An 8,923-nucleotide genomic window follows, 5' to 3' on the forward strand; every position below is an offset into this window, starting at 1 on the left:
AGAAAATAAATCAAACATCAATTGGAAAATTCTGACCAGTATCTTCTCCCAGCTGTTGACAAATTCTGAGTTTCTCATTTTGATGCAAATTTAAACATATAAATGAGCATTCCCTTTTAAATTTACTTTTAAGAAAGTGAGCTTTTTGTTTGCTGTTTCTTTTGGCTTCTTGAAACAGGGTTTCTCTGTGTAGCCCTGGCTGTCTTGGAACTTACTCTGTAGGCCAAGCCAGAAACTCAAGAGATTCGCCTGCCTCTGCCTCCCAAGTGCTGGGATTAAAGGCTTGCGCCACCACCGCCTAACTAGAAAGTGGTCTTTACAACAAATGTATCAAAGCTAGCAAAGTGTGGGTAAAGACACTTGCCACCCACCAAACCTGATGACCCGAGTTTGTCCTGAGACCCACATAATGAGAAAACCAACGTCCATAAAGTTGTCCTCCGACTTCCACATGCGTGCATGGCATTCATGTGCCCACACATCCCCCAGGGAGAACCACATGAAATAATAAATAAATAAATGTGATTATATTGTGTGTGTGCGCACGTGTGTGTGTGCATGTGTGCACGGGTGTGTATTTGGAGGAATGCGCATGTAAATACAGTTACAATGAAGGCCAGAGCCATTAGATCCGCCATGAAGCTGGAGTTTCAGGAAGTTTGAGGCACTATAATGTGGGTGCTGGGACAGAATTCGAGTCCTCTGCAAGACCAGTACACACTCCTACCCGAAAATATAATTTTTTTTTTTTGGTGTTTCGAGACAGGGTTTCTCTGTAGCTTTGGAGCCTGTCCTGGAACTCCCTTTGTAGACCAGGCTGGCCTCGAACTCACAGAGATCTGCCTGCCTCTGCCTCCCGAGTGCTGGGATTAAAGGCGTGCGCCACCACTGCCCGGCTCCAAAAATATAATTTTAAAACCCAAATTCAGGGCTGGAGAGGTGGCTCAGAGGTTAAGATCACTGACTGCTCTTCCAGAGGTCCTGAGTTCAATTCCCAGCAACCACATGGTGGCTCACAGCCATCTGTAATGAGATCTGGTGCCCTCTTCTGGCCAGCAAGCATACAGATAGACAAAACACTGTATATATAATAAATAAATAAATAAAATAAGAAAGCCTTCTTCAAAATAAATAAATAAATATAAAACCCAAATTCATGATTTTTACAATATCAAGGGGCATAGTTAGAAAAGCAAAGGAAACATGAGTTTCTTTGAAACAATGAGTTCTTGAGGGCTGCAGTGTTCCCTAGTACTTCCGGTTGCAGGGAGCCTTTCTCTAGCCTTTCTTCCAGCCTGCTGGACAGATTTGATGGTGGCTTTGCATGTGCACACATACCCCCAGCAGAAGTACAGCGTCCCCTAAATCTCACATACTATCACGCTTGTGTAACGATTCTCCCCAAGAAGACTGCCATCAAGAACCTGAGTGTTTTCTGGTGAGCACGGAAATCTAACCCGGCCACGTGGCCTCACATCCTTCATCCCCACCCTGGCATCTTCCTCCCAAGGGACTTGGTGATCCAGCCTAGAGAATTCCACTGTCTCCACTTCAGCGTGAGCCATTTGCTCAGACCGCCCTAACTCAGTGCCTAAAAGGGTAAAGAACTGAGGTACCGCTGAGTGTACAGAAACAGGCTAACTTGTCCTGGTCAAGGCTGGGGACCGTAGTAGCTATGTGTTCTCTTAGTTAGTTCAGCAGTTCTCAACCTGTGGGTCTCAACTCCTTTAGGAGTGAATCAACCCTTTCATAGGGGTAGCCTATCAGATATCCTGCATAGCAGATGTTTACATTACGACTCAGTAGCAAAATTACAGTTGCGAAGTAGCAATGAAAATAATTTTATGGTCATGGGTCACCACAACATGAGGAACTGTATTAAAAGGTCACAGCATTAGGAAGGTTGAGAAGCAATTGATTTAATTCAATAAGTATTTTTGAATGGGTTGCACAAATTAGGCACTATTATAGAAATGGAGTTAATATGAGGAAGAAAAAAAAAAAACATGTGCCCTGATGGAGCTTACCTTTTAGCAAAGTGAGACAATAAGCAATTGACTCGACAGATGAATAAATGATGCAATAAATCAGAAACTCATAGCTAATAAGGGGAGGAAGTAGAGCATATTGACGGGGATGGAAAAGGATTGTCAAATAAGCAGTTGATAAAAAATAATGAATCAGGGCTGTCCTGAGAAGGTGACAATTGAACACAGGCGTTAAAGAGATGAGGTCATCTGGAGGCTCCCAGTCCCATCCCAGTCTGCCCTGTAGACATACTGGATGGAGGAATGGACAAAGGGACAAACCACGGAGGACTTGTAAGCCACTGGGAGGACTCTGAATTTACTGTGAGATGCCACAGCCCACAGGACTTCATTCAGAGGAGTGAGAATATTTGACTCGTGTCTCGGCACAGCGAGGGTTGAAATGGGCAGGTACCGAAACATGCACGGGGTCAGAAAGAGGGCTCTTGAGTCCAGGGACAAGGCTCCAGGAGGCTACGGTAAGGAGTAATAGCATTAACGATGTTTTAGGCAGGTGCCGCAAATTTGGTTTTTCTGATGGGCTGGATATCTGATGGATTAGGTCACGCTGGTCTTTGAATGACTTATCAATGAGACTTATTGTCGTTAGATGAGAGTAGAAAAAGTTCCCTGGTCAAGAGTATAGAATCTCCGGGCCAACTGACATTTCCCGTTGGACCAGGTCAATCACTTTGGCTCAGGGACCACTCCCCCGGAAGGAGGACTCACCTTAAGTCACGCTGTCAAGATAGATGGAATGACTAGTGTTTTGACAACTGATGTTTTAACTTTCCTGCCCAGAATCTCCATTCCTAGGGCAGTACCTAATCGGTCGGCCACAGCTTTGCAAGTCTACTGGCTTTTCTCAACTATTTGGGAAAGTAAGTTCTTTCTTCTTTCCACCCCTTTCCTAAGCTTGTTTTCCTTAACATATGGGATTTCCCAATATTTTTGGCCCTCCTAACTCTTTCTCTAAAGACTTGCGACCTGCCATGTGGATGCTGGTTGGGCATATGTCTGACCTCCATGTAGGCTCACACAGCTTGCCCCACCCCCTACTCCTCAGCTCCATTCTCCAGAGAGCTGTTGAGAGTCACATCTATCCTGTGTGTGGGGGGGGCTTTTCTTTTAAATGCTAATAAAATTGTTCTTGAGCTTCTGTTTGAGTCTATTCTCAAAAAAATACTTTATTAATGAGGCTAAGAACCCCAAGAGGGGGACCCTAGCTTCCCCTATAACCCCTGGTGTCCCAGGTGGGATCCCAAAATTCCATTAGCAATTCTATTGTTCACTAGGATGATGAGAAGAAATGGTGGCCCTTCTCCTTTCTGTCCAGGTAGTACTAGTGACGGACAGAGATGCCAATACCTGAGGGTGACCATGACACACACAGACACACACACACACACACACACACACACACACACACACACCCTTCCTTTCCTGGAGACTAACGATCAAATGAGACTTATAACACACTTCCTCAGCCTAGAGGCCAGATTCTTATTTCCCTTGTCACTGTATTAGTTCTCCTTAGACCAGCCCGCCTTCCTCCAGATAAGCCGAGAAAACAAGGACTCGGTGTTCTTTCTGTTCTTGACAGAGGCCTGCTATGAAGTCCTCAACACAGACACTCTTGGACCTCCTCCTCCACTCCCCAAGTGTTGTTTTCTTTGTTTGCTTTGCTTTGGTTTGGGGTGGGGACTAAACCCAGTGCCTTGCTCTTGGCTCAGTCATAGAGACCATTCTGAACCCCAAGAACTCTACAGTTCCCGGTCCACAATGGTGTTGTGGAGGTGAGCCTTCTCTATGAGTACATTAGCTTAACAGTAAATGCTGTACTCCTGTGGCGAGTCAGACCTCTTTCCCCGTGACTCTCTCCAAAGTCATTACTCCTACTGGAAGGAGTGGGCTATGTAGGGGTGTGGTGAGATGATTTAGCTGAGTGGGCCATATAGGGGTGTGGTGAGATGCCTTAGCTGATTCCCAGAGGTCACATTTTAAAGAACAAAATCAGATGAGCAAGTCTCTTTTCAAAACCCTTTCATTTAGGGCAGCTGACCTCAAAGAATGAGTCTCAGTTTAAAACCTACCCACCTCCCAATGCTTAACGAACAACAAGCATCACAGGCTCACGCTGGTTGCCTCCAGAGTTTAACCAGATTTTGGGTTGGTTGGGTCTCATAGCAATTGTTTAAAGGCTTCTATTCCTGTGGTCCAGTTGTGACGTGGAGCTCACTTTATAGATGAATTTATTGAAAAGCCAGGATATGGCACACAGCTATAGCCCAACCATAGAACACATTTCAGGCCAGCCTGACCTTGTTTCAAACTAAACTAAAAAGACAAATAGAGTAAGAGAATGGTAATGCATTTAAGGTTTTTTGTTTTGTTTTGTTTTTTGTGTGGTGCTGAGGCTCAAATCAGGGCATCCCTACACAGGGTCAAATGGTCTGCCAGTGAGCCATACCTTGTGCCAGCCGAGATTTTTTTCTTTTTCTTCCATTATTCCCCCCATGTTTTGTTTTTGTTGTGTTGAGATGAGATCTTATCCGAACAACCCAGGCTGGCCTGAACTTACACAACTCTCTTTACCCAGTCTCCTGGATGGTGGGATTACAGTCCCGTGCCTCCATTCCTCCATTCCTGAGAATATTCAAGTCTATTTTAAACCATCCTATATGCCATGTAAGAAATACATTGCTATAGTTCATTTTTGCTAGGAGGTATGCTTAGAGTTCCTCAGTCACAGAGATGCAGGGGCCATAAGCTCCTCTTTGCCCTAGCTGGTGGCTGCACCTGATTGTTCCAGAACCCTGAAAATTGGAAAGTTAGAGTCTGCTATGTGATTGAGCCCAGGATCAGGAAGAGGGGGGCAATCTCAAGCCCTAATTATTCACAAGATGAGACTTTGTCTTAGTTGCTCTTCCTTTGCTGTGACAAAACCCCATGACCAGGGCAATTTATAGAAGAAAATGTTTAATGTGGAGCTTATGGTTTCAGAGGCCCAGAATCCAAAATGACAGAGCACAGCCATATTAGTAGGGACAGCTGAGAGCCTACATCTTAGGAGGCAGAGAGAGAAACTGGGAAACCGTGACATCTGCAGCACAACTCCTCTAACAAGGCCACACCTCCCAATCCTTCCCAAACAGTTCCACCAACTGGAACAGAGCATGCAAGCACATGAGCCAATGGGAAGCATCCTCATTCACACTACCAGTTTTGTATCTGAAACCAGCAGGATGGGAATTTGAGAATGGAGCCAGTCCTGTCTTATGGAAAAATGGGAACAGGAATTTATCAATATGTTTCAGCGTTTAAAGTCACTGTCTTGTACCAAATCAGCACACTAGCCACTTGTGCATTGTCTCTACGTTGGCGTCCCTTTCTGCAGAATGTGATATTTAAAAAACTGTCTTTGTTTGCTTTGTTTTGTTTTGGTTCAAAAAAAATTTCCTTTTGGGGGGCACTGCAGGGGTGAGGGGATGATATGGGGGGTCCAGGAGGTGAGAGGAATTAGGATGCATGATGTGAAATTCCCAAAGAATCAATAAAGAAATAACATGTTTTGTTTTTTTAAAGACTGCTTTGTTTTCAGTAGTCTCTTGAATTTGTTATTCTGAGTCCCCAGAACTAGGAATGGTAGCACACACTTACAATCCCTAATTCCCAAGACTGAGAAGGGAGGGTCAAGAGTTCAAGGCCAAGCCTGGTGTGATGGCACACACCTTTAGTCTCAGCACTTGAAAGCCAGAAGCAAATGGATCTGAGTTCAAGGTCAGCCTGTTCTACACAGCAAAATTCTGTCTCAAATAAATAAATAAATAAGTAAATAAATACCCATATAAATACATAAATAAAACATAAAAAGGTTAATGACCAGCCTGGATCACATAGAAAGACCCTGCTCTAAATCCTAACTAAATATTTTAAATTTATTATTAATATTATTATTATATTATGTATATGAGTGTTTTGCTGCATGTGTGTATACCACATGCATGCAGTAACCACAGAGGCCAGGAGAGGGTGGTGGAGTCCTGGGAGTAGAATTATAGATGCCTGTCACTGTCACTGGGGGGGACAGGACACCATGTGGGACATGGACGGAGCCTGAATCTGAATGATGTCCTGTGAAAGAGCAGTCTCCTAGCTGCTGAGCCATCAAGTCCTGAAGAAAAGAAGCTTTCTTTTAATTGGAAAGTAATGCCCTCAAGTTTTATAATATGCCCACCCCCAAGACAAATGATAAAGGTCTTAAGATAAGAGTTTAAACTTCTGGAAGACTGGAGGGTTGGAAAGAATGGTCAGAAAGGCACAGATGTGGAACCTATGGACCTTCCCTGATTCCCTCCAAATGCTTGGTCCTTATTAAAAGAACCTAAAAGCTGATTCAGAAAGAAAATGCAAGAGCATGTTATTAATGTGTTAAATATATTGTGTGTGCTTTGCTGCACACACCTCTAGTCCCAGGACTTGGGAGGTTGATGCAGAGGGACCGAGAACTTGAGGCTAGCCTGGAATACATAACAAGTTTCATGTTAAGGCTAAGGCACATAGTAGGATCCTGTCTCAAAAATCCAGTAGTTGAAACCAAGCCAGGTTTAGTGGAGTACACCCTTAATCCCAGCACTCTGGAGGATAAAGCAGGAGAATCTTCGAGTTCAAGGCCAGCCCGGTCTACAGAGGGAGTTCCAGTACAGTCAGCACTACACAGTGAGACCCTTTCTTCAAACTCACCCACCCTCCAAAAAAAGCCAGGGACTGAAACTGTCAGCCCTGAAAGCATGCATACAAGTAACAATGTATGGACTGAGCACGATATATCATGGAATATATCTGCAGGCAATAACAATTAGTACAATAAGAGGTCATAAATTTGAAAAAGAGTGGAAACAGGTGCTCTTTGAGAGTGTTGAGATTTTTTGGTTGTTGAGGGAGAAAGGGAAGTAATTATACTATAATCTCAAACAAAAAATCCCAGAACCCAGGGTGCGGTGCAGTGGCAGAGACCCTGGCTAACTTGTGATAGGGCCATCGGCTTGAGCCCCAGATTCATTTTTTATTAATAATTTTATGGAATAAGATTAAGACTGGGTCTTGCATTTTAGCCCAGGTTGTCCTGGCACTTTGAAGCCCAGGCTGGATTTGAATCCTCCTGCCTCAGCCCCCTGAGCACTAAAATTACATTCAGATTTAATTTTTATTCTAGAACCCGGTAACACTTCATTCTATAAAATAGAGTAAATGTCCAATTTTAAAATAGAAGTAATATTTTAAAGAACTAAGGCTAACTATTATTTTAAACGTTAAGCTTCTGGGGTCTGCAATTGAATGAAATTTGTCCTGGTGACAGAAATCACAGCACACCGTGACAATGTGGGGGGGGCTCCCTTGCACAGCACACTGTGACAATGTAGGGGGGCTGCTCCCTTGCACAGCACACCATGACAATGTGGGGGGGGCTCCCTTGCACAGCACACCGTGACAATGTGGGGGGGCTCCCTTGCACAGCACACCGTGACAATGTAGGGGGGCTGCTCCCTTGCACAGCACACCGTGACAATGTAGGGGGGCTGCTCCCTTGCACAGCACACCGTGACAATGTAGGGGGGCTGCTCCCTTGCACAGCACACCGTGACAATGTGGGGGAGGGCTCTCTTGCACAGCACACCGTGACAATGTAGGGGGGCTGCTCCCTTGCACAGAACACCGTGACAATGTAGGGGGGCTGCTCCCTTGCACAGAACACCGTGACAATGTAGGGGGGCCGCTCCCTTGCACAGCACACCGTGACAATGTAGGGGGGCGTTTCCTTGCACAGCACACCGTGACAATGTAGGGGGGCTGCTCCCTTGCACAGCACACCGTGACAATGTGGGGGGGGGCTGCTCCCTTGCACAGCACACCGTGACAATGTGGGGGGGGCCGCTCCCTTGCACAGCACACCGTGACAATGTGGGGGAGGGCTGCTCCCTTGCACAGAACACCGTGACAATGTAGGGGGGCCGCTCCCTTGCACAGCACACCGTGACAATGTAGGGGGCTGCTCCCTTGCACAGCACACCGTGACAATGTAGGGGGGGAGCTCCCTTGCACAGCACACCGTGACAATGTGGGGGGGGCTGCTCCCTTGCACAGCACACCGTGACAATGTGGGGGGGGGCTGCTCCCTTGCACAGCACACCGTGACAATGTAGGGGGGCTGCTCCTTTGCACAGCACACCGTGACAATGTGGGGGGGGGCTGCTCCCTTGCACAGAACACCGTGGCACATGGATTGGCGGAACATTTCCCTATCACCTTGACATGGTATCAAATGGCATGAAATGGACCAACTTATATTTTATCTCAGTAGGAAAAGATTAAAAAAGAGGGGTGTTTATATGGTAAGACTGACCAATTCATATTTATGTAACTGAAACAGCATACCAGTAAGTAATATCATACTAAAATAACTTGAAAGAGGTTGTTAAAATCTTTGATCATATCCATAGCTACTTAGTTAGGCAGAACTTTAATCTCACATTGCTACAAATACAATTTCCTTAACCAAAAACATTGATTTTCATTGCCCATGATCTGCTAAAAGTAGATGTTAGCAAGTACAACAGGGCTAACATGTGTCATTAAGAATTAGACCTCATTATTTCTGCAATAAATGATTGAATCTGCTAGTGCAGGATTTATGGCAATTTTTCAAATAGAAATGGTTACAAAGACTAGCTTTTCCCAAGATATTTCCCCAAGGACATATAATAAGAGAACTCCCAGTGATGTATAAACAGAGAAGCTGATTGCTTACATGGATGATTTAGGGGAGTAGCAAAAGCTACCCCATCTTGCTGGTGCCAACACATTCATTATTTTCCTTCCATCATGCTTTGGGAGTG

This window comes from Microtus pennsylvanicus, chromosome 9, assembly GCF_037038515.1.
Source record: "Microtus pennsylvanicus isolate mMicPen1 chromosome 9, mMicPen1.hap1, whole genome shotgun sequence".
NCBI classification, from domain to species: domain Eukaryota; kingdom Metazoa; phylum Chordata; class Mammalia; order Rodentia; family Cricetidae; genus Microtus; species Microtus pennsylvanicus.